A 13,468-nucleotide genomic window follows, 5' to 3' on the forward strand; every position below is an offset into this window, starting at 1 on the left:
AAACAAATGCTTAAATCGAACTTAAGCTGCTAATACTGGAGAAATAAAGTTCTGATTGCCACACTTGGTCAAATTAAGAATAATTTCATTCTCTAAAAACAGAATGTCATGGTTGAATATTATCTCCAGAACAAGCACATATAGTTATTACTGTTACGAACCAAGGGGAAAACATATGCTAAAAGATAGGTGCTTGTTCAGAATCAGTACAAACCTTACTGAAAAATGGACAGAGAGAGGGTAAGAAACTATATTTCAGAGAATGAAGGAGAGAGTCATTTACCTCTCTAACAGAGTAGCTTGAAAGATAAAAACATTTTTGACCCAGGCAGATGTTTTATGAGACAACTTATCAGCCCCCAGTCAAAGAAGAGTCATTTTCAAATTTCACTCATATATTTAGTATTTTTTTTAGATATTTGTTTTGTACCAGATACTGTTCTAAGCACTGTGAAAAATTAAAAAATTAAAAACTGGAGACACAATGGGAGTGCAAGTAAGGTGAGAAAGAAGTGCTGACAGAAAGGGTATTTGAAGCAGCTTAATGTCAAGGAAACATAAGACTGGAAGAAAATAGAGTGACGGTAAGTATTGAAGAGATAAAGAAGGGCCATGTTATAAAGCGTTGTCTAAAAGCAAAGGTACAGAGGCGAGGAGCAGAGGGGAAGGAGGGTTCAGGTAATTTTGGATATTAGTAGTTTTTTTTTTACTCCTCACTTGAGGATATGTTTAAAGAGAGAAAGAGAGAGAGAGAGAGAGAGAGGGAGAGAGGAACATCAATGTGAGAGAGAAACGTCTATTGGTTGCCACTCTTACGTGCCCCACCTGGGTATCGAACCTGAAACTCAGGTATGTGCCCTGACTGGGAATCAAACCTGCAAATTTTGGGTGTATAGACCGACCCTCCAACCAACTGAGCAACCCAGCTGGGGTAGATATCAATAATTTTTAAATTAAAACCCAAATTTAATTGAAATTATTATGCCAATACAAATAAATAAATAAATAAATAAATAAATAAATAAATAAATAAATAAATAAATAAATAAATGATACAAACAGGAAGAGTTTAAAGATACTCAAGTTTTTCCTTTCCTCAGGAAATATGAAGTGCATGTGGCAGGGCTTTATGAGAAAGCTACTGTGGAGAATGGAAAGGAAAGGAACACATGGGCGCTTGGAAGAATTACCAGGGTCAACCCGAGATGGGAGATCACAGATTTATTATGACGCCAGTTTTCATGGTTTTGTGATTTTTCAATAGCATTTAACACTCCAAGCAAAAAAACAAAGCCATATTGCTCAACTGAGAAAGGGTAAGGATTTTGCCAGATGTAAAATGGAAGGAAAAGGGTACAAAGAAATGAAGATTTTGAAGATACTCAAAAGAGGTATTATTGTTGTGTAATTCATGATTTTAAAGATGCGAAGTTCCAGGAAATACCAAGGTTCAGAATGGAATTATTGGCTAACATGGAATGGAGTGGAATTTCTGTAGGGTGTTAATTGACTTGTCAACCTATATACTTTAACCAATCATAATGATGAGAGCAGATACAGATGCAGGGACATTGTCGTCCAAATTTCTAAACCTGAAGGAGTAATAAGATGGCAGATGACACTGTGGGGGTAGGTGACAATATTATAAAAGTCGAAGAAAAATAAAACGCTACATTTTGAATGAACTCTGTTTCTGTATCATATCCTGAGCAGCTGAATGGAGTCACACATTGAGATAAATTGTTATCACTATAAATTCTTGACAGTCTACCCGAATGGAGCTCCAGTATTGCCCAGACCCTAGCAGATGCCTCTGGTTCATAATTTCTCCAAACTTATCCAAAACTTTAAACTTTCTCCACTTTATTCAAATTCTACAAAGAAAATTTAAATTCTAGAAATATCCTCAATGTAGCACTACAAAACCTATACACCTATTCAGCTGCTCCTTTCTCTCCTTCCTCCTCCCTTTCTTTATAGAGGATGTTAATTCTGGTCAAAGCCAACTCATACACTGTATGTCTTTGATCCAGTTCAATTTCACATTCTGGAGTATCTTTCAAGTGTCTTCTATATTTTTAATCACTTCAACTATTCAGGTAATTTAAACATGTTCAGCCCAGATGAGCATGGATCAGCAATTGAGCATCGACCTAGGATCCAGGAGATCGCAGTTCGATTCCCGGTCAGGGCACATGCCCAGGTTGTGGGCTCGAACCCCAGTTGGGGGTGAGCAGGAGGCAGCCGATCAATGACTCTCTCTCATCATTAATGTTTCTCTCTCTCTCTCTCTTTCTCCCCCCCTCCCCCTCTCCCTTCCTGTCTCTGGAGGATATACTTATTAAAAATAAATATAAAGAAAGATATATTTTTTTAAAAAATGTTCATCCTGGCCGGTGTTGCTCAGTGGTTGAGTGTTGACCCAAGGACCTGAAGGTTGTGGTTCGATTCCCAGTCAGGGCACATGCCCAGGTTTACTTCTTGGTCCCCAGTAGGGGGCGGGCAGGAGGCAGCCAATAGATGATTCTCTCTCTTCATTGATGTTTCAATTTCTCTGTCCCTCTTCTCCCTTCCTCTCTCTGAAACCGCTAAAAATATATTTAAACATGTTCAAAAAACTCCCATCTTAGAAAAGTAAAAGCTCCTTCAAACTTCTATCATTCTTCAGAAACAGCTCTATCATCTTTCAAACCTTCAGAAAGAAGCTTTTTGAATGAGTCACTCTTCTGTCTTCGTTTCTCCAGCTCCTCACTCCTTAACACATTTTCATGTAGGTCTCACCCCAATCACTACAGCAGCACATCTTTAACTAAGATCACCAACGATCTCCTGTGTGGAAATCCAATGGATAGTATTCATTCCTCATCTCAGTTCATCGCTCAGCAGCAACCAGCAGGGATAATTACTTTGTCTTTCTTATGTTTTCCCCTGGCCTTTGGAATACCAGTCTTCTGTTATTGCTTTCCTCCTCTGAGACAACTTACTTTCATTCTTTACAATCCATATACTCCAATATACTCTAAAAACATTAGATTTCATCAAGATTTGTTTCTAAAATTATCTTCTTTCTCACTCTATGTGCTTTTCCCAGGGATTCTTATCTACTTCAAAGGAATCAAGTACTATCTGTACCACCGGGGTTATATCTCTCTCCCAGTTCGCTGCTCTCATGTTTTTATTCATGTAACCATCTGTTCATTCAAGACTTATGTTTGGATGAATGAAAGGAGTACTGGTTTTCATAATAGGGTAAAAGAAAATGATCACTAGACATATCCTTGTAAGTTATTTTATTTTATTTGGTAAATTCCTTTCCCTCAAGGCCCAACTCAAATCCTAAATTATCTGTAATTAAGTTCTTAGTCTCTTACTCTCCTTATCGCCTATAGCTCCCTACTAGGTACCTCCTGTGTACCTAATTCTATTGCTGCACATAGCCCATGGTGTTAAATTTCTACATTCATGTATTTCCTCCAATCCCCCATTTAGGACTAGAACCTGTCAGTGCCACGGTCTAGTCATAATTTTCTTCCCAGAACCTATTTCTCTAATGTATCGTAGGTGCTCAAAAAAATTTTAATGAATAATTGAATGCCAATAACCAGCAAACTGTACTCTAGGGTTTTCAAAGAGCTATTAATAGATGCTCCCAGAAGGAGGGATACTGTGATTAAAATAAGATCAGGGAAGTTTGTACTAAATCCCACTCCTGGAGATTCCAACACACACTTGCATCTGAGGAACTATAAGAAGTCCTTAAAATAGAAAACTATTTAACTTTGTTTAATGTTTAGATAAGAAAAGCTTTTTTTCCCTTTTCTTTTTTTAACACGGATATTAGCATTCCTCAAACAATGTTTCCATATGTCCTGACATAGTTCGGATTTTAACTCATTAGGATCAGCTAACCAGATGTTAGGAACCAGAGAGCTTGCACACTGCCTTCATCAAGGACGCTCCCCGATGGTAGGATACAGCTGCTAGCTCCTTCAGCATGGCTTTCTGTGACACTCAGTGGAGAAGAAATTTTGATCAATAGAGAACTGCCATATTATTGATTGATACGTCGACTTTAAAAGACTCTTATTTCTTCTTTACAATTACTGTTTTGATTTTTTTTTTTATTTTTACTAATTTCAAGAATTAAAAAAACATTGCCTAACCATAAAGGATAGCAATATTATTCCAGCCACATTGAAGCCACTGCTTTGATTTTTTTGAAAGTGCTCTTATAAAGATAATAGTTACCTAAACACCAAATGCACCACCAAGCTGTCATGCAGGTGGCCTGAACGAAGCTCAGAAACCTCACCACTTCACTTTCACACTATGTTTTAAAGTAGAATTTAGACAGGGTACAGTCAAGACCAGGGACCCAAAACAGAACAATAGTCTGCCCCTGAATGGCTCTCATGCTATGCTTTCTTCCTTGTGTGACAGCAAGGGGACTTCTATTTGCCAAATAGAAATTTCTGACATGTGGTGTGGCAAATAACATTATGGAACAATAAAGCACCATCCTGGTGATCAGAACTCTTATTAAGAACAACAGAATAGCAAAGTGACTCATCAGCTTGTGTGTTCTTTCTCGAGTCTAGTAATTTGGGACAAGTGTGGGGAACTTACAAGTTGTTTATGTGCCGCCCCAAATGACAGGCAAGAGAAGTTACTAAGCAACATTAAGTGCTTGCATTTTTCTAATCTTTAAAGGCTGCCACAAGCTGAATAACCTTATATTATAAAGGGAAAGGGAAAAACAATGTGGGAGTCATGTTTTTGACCGAATGAAAATGTTTTGCTCCATAATTCTAAAATTCTGATTCACCATGAGTGCAACTGTCTTGGTTTTATGGATCACTTAGGTGTGTAATCCTCTTGTACTCAGTATCAACACCGGAAACGTGTTTAACGATGATGATGATGATGCCTAATAGGATGGTGGTAGGGAATGATCCTTCTAAGTCTTGAAACCAGTTTTTTTCCCAGCAAATAGGCCCTCTGTTCTCTATTTCAGCTTTTTGTTTCTTTCATAGCACTCATTATAACAACAATAAATCAGGTAGTTGCCTTTTTTTTAGGTGTGTTTGCTTCATTCTTTCTCTTCCACTGAAGTACCTTCAGGACTGTGGGCAACTGTCTATTACTTAACTCTTCCTTCCCTGAGCCTGGCACAGAGCAGCCCATCAATGCCTGAAGGATGGAATAGGACACAGGGTCACGGTGTTCCTAGTTCTGTTTCTTAACGTGATAGTTTTTAATAACTAGGCCTATTTATATGAACCTTAGATTCCCCATAAGTCTCTGACTGTTACTTACAATCTCTAAAATACTTGCTGTGAAAGTCAGGCAAGCCAGAATTAGCTAGCCCTCATTTCTTCTCATTAAGGATCCAGCAAAGGGATCCCTTGGTCAAAAGCCCAGAAAGAAACACTTCCTAACATTCTGTCTCAGCAAAACAAGTTGCTGAATAAAGTACAAGCTCATCTTTTCAGCCTCAAGTTCTGTTTTCAGGTCAAGGATCCGGCAATGCTTTCCCATAGCACCTCTACTGCTCCCTCCTTTCCAGTTCACGTAATTCAAAAGGAGTCAATTTAGGTAGTGATAGATTTCCTCACATAAGAGGTCACATTTTCCCAGCCTGCTGAGGTACTAATAGCAGAGTAGCTGATATAGATAAAAACAGAATAGCATTTTGTAATAGTAAATGCATAACAGCTGTGACTGTTTTAAGACTGTCAGAGGAAGAAAATGAAAGACCTCTCATTACGGTTTTTAGTAAGGGGAAGGGAATTAAAATTCTTTTAGGGTTTATTGGGTTCCAGCAACTCTCTCTTTATATGTGTTATCTGATTTATCTTTATTAAAAGTTACCATTTTTGTAATTCCATAAAAACCTTTTGGGCAAAGTAAAAAAGACCCTATAGAAATAGGGTGTTTATTAAAATATTTAATAGGTTTTATGAGTCCCATAACTATTTTTATTAATAATAAAACTAAAATAAAAACTGCCTTTAGACTTAGATTTTATTTAGAACATTTTCTTTGCTATTGATACTTTACTTTTTACTTGAGACAATATCCCAAGCAAGTAGAAAACAATAAATTGCTAATATTTTTGAATATTTATGTGCTTTGTATTCTAAGTCCCTTATGTGCTGATTAAATCATGGAATTCTGTGAATTGGATATCATTTTAATTATCCCTGTTTTACAGAGAGAAATGTAAAACATAGAATTTATTTGCTCAAAGTCATGTGAGAATTAAAGACTTAAGGTCAGGCAATTTGAATACAAAGAGTAAATTTTAACCCCTAAACTACAGCGCCTAAGAAGGGAATGATGACGTTCAAATGAGCATCTTCGAGCATTGACAAATTACACACGGAGTCAATTTTTCCACACCTTAACCCACAATTCTATCATCATGAATAATCAAAATATATAAGCCAAGAGTCTTTAAAAGAAAATAAATTAGCCCTGGCCTGTGTGGCTTAGTGGTTTGAGCATCGGCCCGCACACCAAAGGGCGAAGGGTTGGATTCCTGGTCAAGGGCACATGCCTGGGTTGTGGGCTCTCCCCTGAGCACCCCCACCCCATGGGGGCACAGGCGGGAGGCAAGCAGTCAATGTGTCTCTCTCACACCGATGTCTCTCTCTCCCTTTCTCCCTTTCTCTCTCCCCTCCCTCCCATATACTCTCTCTGAAAAGCAATGGAAAAAATATCCTCATGTGAGGATTAACAAAAAATAAAAGAAAATAAATTATATTTTCAAGGAAGGCCCAGATGCCTCATCCTGAGATCACTATGTTTACGGAACTCCAAAAAGATTTTAAATAGTTAAGACATTTCTAATCCCATCTGTCCTTCCACTGGTTTAAAATTGAATATTTGATAATTGATGTGGATTAGAAAGAGAATAAAATAGAGTTAACCCAAGATACTTTTAATAAAAAAATAATATATTTTGGAAAGTTATATGTGACGTCCATTGAGTTTACATTGTTACAATATTTAAATACCAAATGAAAGAAATTTACACAATCATTAAAAAGTAAAATCCAAATTATCCCATAAACTGAAAATGCTTGTTTGTGGGAGGGAGAGTAAGGACTGATTTTTCCATCTTTATCCATTTCTTCATTTTTCTTTAGTGGTATCAAGTTTCTAATGTCTGCTCACAGATGTGACTCAATATTTGTCAGCTACGACTGAATCAAAATCTCAAAATTCTTTCTCAAAGGAAATAAGACCTCAAAAAACATTTTTTTAAAAGCACCATTTTACAACCCCATGCTCCTGTCCCACAACAGGAAAGCATCTTTGATGAACCACTTACTCTAATATTTGCTCCTCCCACCAAAGATACCTTAGTACGAGAAATCAGCTATCATTAAACTTTTCAATATTGTGATCTGGAAATAAATATGCCATCTGTCATATTCCAAAATACTGTGCCCTATATTTTAAATATTCAATACTACAGAGGATGGTAAATGTCTTTTGAGTAATTTCATACTAATTATACGTTCACCTTAATAAAATACTGTATACTATCTGCCTCAGACCTTGGAAATTGCATTTAAAATACCATTCTCTAGTCTTTTGGGGAGTAAAGACCATAGAAGTGAAACTACCCATCTCTTCAGGGAGTTGAATTACAGCTTTGAATTCAGTTTATAAAAGAATTGTTTATTGGCCTCCAATATTGTATTAGAAACTATGCTTAGCACTAAAGTTCCAAAGCTAAATAAAGTTTGGGTTACTTCCCCAACGGTAGAAACGAGAGTATTTCAACCCTCTGTGGCCTACTCAATAATAAAGACAATCACTAGCTTCAGTGGAACTTCAGAGGACAGTTGGGCCAGTGGTAGATTCCTGACAGAATCCCAGGAGGTCATGAAGCTTAAGGGCTATGGAAGTCAAGAAAGAAATTAGAGACAGCTGTAAGCAGAGACCAAAGAGCTGAGCAAAAAGCATGAACTGTAGAGGGTTATAATAAGCCGGTGACAGTTAGCAGTGAGTGGACTTAGAACCTTTTGGTTTAAAGCACGGGTTCTGCAGCCAGACTGTGTGATTCATACCCAGCTCCATTCCTACTCATTTCTAACTGTAAGTCGTTTAACCCTCTCTGTTTCCTCTTGTATAAAATGGGAATGAGGGTGATAAGCATATTTTCAAGACTAAATGTGCAAGATGCTCATACAAGCAACTGGCATGTAGTAAGTACTTAATAAAAGTCCCTGTCATTATTTTTAAGCAAGAAGAAACAGAGCGCTCTGGCTCAGTTGGCTGGGCATGGTCCAGTGCACCACACTGTTGCTGGTTCAATTCTGGCTCAGGGCACATGCCCAGGTGGCAGGCTCGATCCCCGACAGGGGGCGTGCAGGAGGCCGGCAGGCGGTCCACGTTTCACTCCTATGTAGATGTTTCTCTCTCTCCCTCTCTCAAAAAAAAATCTATAAAATATTTTTTAAAAAGAAGAAGAGAGCTGTAGTCCCAACATTCAAAAATCATCTCTCTTCCTAACCTCAACCTGTAGTGTCGCAACAATGTGAACGTACTTTCAAAGCTCCATCACTATATTTATATATATGACAACAGCTCAGTAGCATCAACTGTCCTCACGGAGTATATATATGCACACACATTTATACTCTGATTTGGCAAGTGACAGCTTTTGTGCTCCTTGATCAGTAGTGATTGGATTATTGCCAATACAAACTGAGTCCAAGGCATCCCGTTTCAAACTTACGATACAAATTCTCTGTGAAAAAGCAAATTCCTCATTTCAAATTGTTGACTCAGATAATACTTTAAAAAGAATTGCAGCTGTTTAAATTTAGTATGCTGAGAAAGACCAATCTTAAAATATTGTTTGGCTTTACGCCCGTTACTTTTTTTATTTTGTTCCTTGTTGGTTCCTGTCTTCTGCGATAAGAAGACAAGTGACAGTAATCATGTTATTGTCCTTAACTCTTCAAATTTTACCCAAATGAACCATTTTGTTTTTCCTCACCAGTTAAAGAAGTGTTTTCATTTCCTGGCAAATTTTCTAAAGTGATTATGCAAGAACCAGTGATATTTCCATGCCCTGTTTTACCTCTTCAGTCATCATCTGGCCTTTCTCCCCCAATTTCCTTTGAATCATCAATTTTTTACTCTTTAAAAAAAAAATACGTAAAGGAGATCATCCAAAGATAAAACTAATCTAATTTCCATAATCAGACCTTACAACAATTTAAAGGGAAGTTTTCAGTCTGTGCTTTATCTGTGACTTTAAAAATCACACACAGCCCAAAGAGTTTGTTTTTAAGACTCCCACAGGACACAGAATCTGGACAAGTTCTCATGCCAGCCTCCCACCATGTGATCCTCTATTTTTCTTTCATCCCTTCTTCTCCCATATTAACTCCATCATCTTTCTTGGCAAAGATGTCCCCAGCTTCACTTCCACAGATCACGAAGCCAAAGCAGAGCACTAACATTGGAATAGTTGAGGATGCCAAGTTGTGGGGTCAATTTAGGTTTTAATTTAGGTAGATTCCATCTTGGGTATCAATAGAGCAGGGACTTCTCCCCTGATTGGTACGATTTCTCAAGCAATGTCAACAGTAAACTCACTCCACTTGATCTATAACAAAACAAGGTGGCAGAGTGACTAAGGGTCACACCTGGGGGCTAATCCTAGCCCACCACTTACTAAATATGTTGCTTTAGGCAGTCCGCTTAGTCCCTCCCAGATTGAGTTTCTTATGAATGGGAGAGAAAGGCATCTCCCTCTTGCAGGTGCCACCCCATACATTTAAAGTGTTCCAACTAGTGCCTGCCAAGAGTGCACTCACACTAACTGGGAACTGTTCGTGCATTGCCTGGCTAGTAAATCACACACGCAAATAACCCCAGGAGCTCTCAAGGGGTTGAACCTACTTCATAGTTAATACTATGAATAAGTGTACGGGATTCCTACCTGCGGTAAGCTTTTGTGTTGGTGTTTTACCAGAGAGAGAAAATGCTGGAGATGGGAAAGGGGCAATTGGAAGTGGCTTCTTTAAAATTTTGCCTGAAGCTTACTCCCGGCAGGTGCTCCTAGGCTAGAGATATTACTCTTAAAAGAATATTCCAATAGTATCATGCATACATAAGTACAGTTCTGTTTCTGAAGCCAGCCAGAAGCATTTAGGATAGGATATTCTGAAAATGTCATTTCAAGTGTATATCGGAGCATCATAATCATTATTAGTAGGCAGAATTAGATCGAGGGACCAGAAGTTGTCTCTGACTGGCTTGTCTGGCTACATGTATTCCTTCTTTCAACAGTGTGCAAGGAAACCCATGAGTCATAAAATACTTGTCTCAGTCGGACACTGCCCCGCAAACCTTACCAATGGTTTAAACCTTAAAGTAATCGTTTCATTGGAAAAATGGTTTTGAAAATCTTCTCAGATGTGACACGAGGTTTGCTTACCATTAAAAAAAAAAAAAAAAGCGAAGAAGAGTTATTTCCCAAAATCAACCTCCACACACCTAAGTTTCTATCTTAAAGTTCCGACAACTTCCTACCGATCCAAACTCCTATAAATTCCAATCAGACACTGAACCTGATTTTTCTTCTCTTTAGCTAAATACTCAAGGTTCAGGTAATGATCTATTCTAGAGTACCGGGGAACTGCTTGCAACTCGCTCCAATCATATTCTTTGAGTTTTGTGTAGATGTTTCCTCTTTTTTTTTTTTTTTAATTGCTGTCTAAAATTTTTAACCTTTCTCATGGACGCACTCTCATAACAAATACATCCCTTGAATTCTATTTTAGTCGTGACTTACAAAGTCATATGTAGAGTTTTTGCACTGAGAAACAATGTGCGTGGGATGGATTACCTCTAACAAATTAGGTATTTCCATAATGGCAAAAATATCATACCTGGAGATACCTGACACAATTAGGCAAAGTAATTCATTACATTCAGAATGCCTTATTTTTAATAAAATAATGAAAATTAGGTAGATTAGGAAGAGTAACAACTTAAAAATATTAGGATAAGAGTCATCCTCAGTTCTTTCTTTCCTAATGACTGAGAATTCAGATTACGTACTTTGCACTTCACAAGTTATTTCGTAAGTTTTGAAACCCCTTTATCCTATAGAATTTATGGCAGTTTGTGTAAGTGTCTGGCTTAAAATCCTGAGTTCTGATTTAGGTGACCTCTGTGTTTTTTTTCCCTTCACAATCTTTCTTGGAGAAGGCTATAGTAACATAGTAATTCCTCCAGTGATCCTGCAACTAAATTTTGTGTAACATAGCCTTTCCGCCTGAGGAATTCTTTTTCTTTTTCTTCATTATTAAAATCTGGTCTGATTAGATACTCCAAGTTTTTTACATTAAAATTACTTCTGGTTTTCCTTCTAGAAAAGACCTTCAGTATCCTGCCGGCATTCACACTGGTCATTTGCTTTACAATGGGCTGGCCCTGGCTGACCTATTTTTACCTCCTTTTAAAAGAGCTGGTTATCTGAAGTGTGAGCAACCAGTTGAAGTTGTTTTTTAAAAGTTTTTTAAGCTTTTTTTTTTTTGCCAGTGAACACAATGCTGCTCAGTTCTAAGAATAAAGTCATCTGTTCAAACCACCACTTTGAAGTCACAAGGAAGGGACCGTTTAGCAAGCAGAGGAAACTACCGTAGTAGTGAGAACAGGGGACTCCGCGCGGTCCCCCCCGAGGAGTGTCTGAATTTTATCGGATCATCAGTTCGCCGGGGCTGTTGCCTAGCAGTTATCTACAGACCTACTTCGCGGTTCATTTTGATGCAATAAAGCAAATCAAAGACTTCTGGCTTTGGCTTGAAGGCTTCTTTATTTTACAGAGGAAGAATAAGTCTGCGATGAAACTTTTAGCAATGAACTTGGGCATCTGCACATCTAAGCCAGCCTCTTTCCGATTTTCCTTTTGGAAAGGCAACTGCCACCCATTACTAACTTTCGGGAGCCCGCCCTGGTGATTAAAGGGTGAGCCCCAGGGCCGGCTTTGCCGCCTGCGACCGCGGCGGGCGAGGGGCTTCGCGGCCGCCTGGCCACGCAGCGGTGCCCGGGTCTGCAGCGCGAGCCGCGCGGTCACAGCGCCCCGGGCAGGAGCCGGCGGGCGAGCGGGGGGCGCGGCGCGGGGGCCTCGGGGCTGCGCCCGCCTAACTTTCCAGCCCACGTCTTCTCAGCGCCCCTCCCCCACCCTACCCAGAAGCCGCTCTCACCGCTGCCGTCCGGTTGAACTTACCGCAGCGCGGCGCGGGCCGAGGCTGGGCGCAGCCGCCGCTCCGCGGAGGCCGGGGACCCGCCGCGCTCCGCGCCCTCCCGGGGGCGCGCTCTGGGCTCGCTCGGCTCGCTCGCCGCTCGGCGTCCCCGGGGAGCGGCGCTTCGGGAACTCTGCTCGCAGCACCCCTGCTCCCGGCTCCCACCCCTTCCCAGACGCGCGCTCCGGGCCCACGAGCGCCGGAGGAGATGGAAACCCGCCGCCGCTCGGCAGCGCGGGCTGCCCGCCCCGCACAATTTGCAACTCAAAGGCAGCGGAGCCTGAAAGTCATCTCTGGCATCCACACCCCCCGCACCCCCACCGCCCGCACCCGCACGGCGCCACCCCACCTCTCACTCCTCCCACTTCCCCGCCGTCAGCGCGGCCACCTCCAGGCTCCCGCCCGCGCCGTTCTCACGGAGGCTGATTTCAGGATCCACCCGAGAGGCACGGGAGGGACCTGAATTGGTCGGGGGCCAAATACCTGTTGTCCGTGACCACGGCGCTCTCCTCGGGTGGCTCTGAGTCCTTGATTTACATCGAGGCGCCTTGGTATTGGAAATCTGCGGAGTGTGTGCGCGCGCGCGCGCGTGTGTGTGTGCGCGCGTGTGTGTGTGCGCGCGCGCGTGAGTGTGTGTGTGTGTGTGTGTGTGTGTGTGTGTGTGTGTGTGCGCTGAGGAGGAGGCAATCTGCGCGGCTGCGAGCAACAGCCCTGCCTGTCTCTGGCTGCCGTCGCCACTCTCGCCGTTGCAGCCGAGAAAATGATGACAGGGCGACCGTGCCTTACAGCTGTTTAACCGCTGGGCCCTCTAAGACAGCGCAGGAGGCGAGGCCGCCGCGAGTGGCTATTGTTGGGACCTCGAGCTGCGTTCAGTGCAATTGCTACCGTTCAGGACGCATGTCCCCTCCAGCCGGGGACCTGGCACCGCTCCCGCCCGCTCACTGCCTGGAGTCCTCGATGGGTCGCTGCGCGTCCGTCGCCGCTTCACCCACTTCCAGCGCTGGAGCAGCGGCACGCGCGGTGTCCGGGGAACCCGGGAGCAGGTGGCCGGAGGTTAAATGGAAAAAATAATAAATAAAAGGAAGGGGGGAAGCAGAGACTCTCAAAAGGGAAATTGTACGGATGGATAAAGTGATAATGTTGAGCCAGGTGTTTAAAATAACGCATTGGGTTAATAAAAATGGAAAGCG

General features: G+C 41.2%; 1 protein-coding gene across 2 annotated transcripts in view; it reads right to left on the reverse strand.

Moving 5' to 3' along the window:
* The window catches only part of DGKB (diacylglycerol kinase beta), a 527,061-nt gene extending 514,222 nt beyond the window's left edge, over window positions 1–12,839 (reverse strand). For both annotated transcript variants that reach the window (XM_016218863.2, XM_016218862.2), the window contains exon 1: window positions 12,762–12,839. The gene's annotated coding sequence lies outside the window, so the exon portion shown is untranslated. The remainder of the gene's footprint in view (window positions 1–12,761) is intronic.
* Between the last annotated feature and the right edge of the window lie 629 nt (window positions 12,840–13,468).

This window comes from Miniopterus natalensis, chromosome 10 (assembly GCF_054644295.1).
Source record: "Miniopterus natalensis isolate mMinNat1 chromosome 10, mMinNat1.hap1, whole genome shotgun sequence".
Lineage (NCBI taxonomy): Eukaryota > Metazoa > Chordata > Mammalia > Chiroptera > Miniopteridae > Miniopterus > Miniopterus natalensis.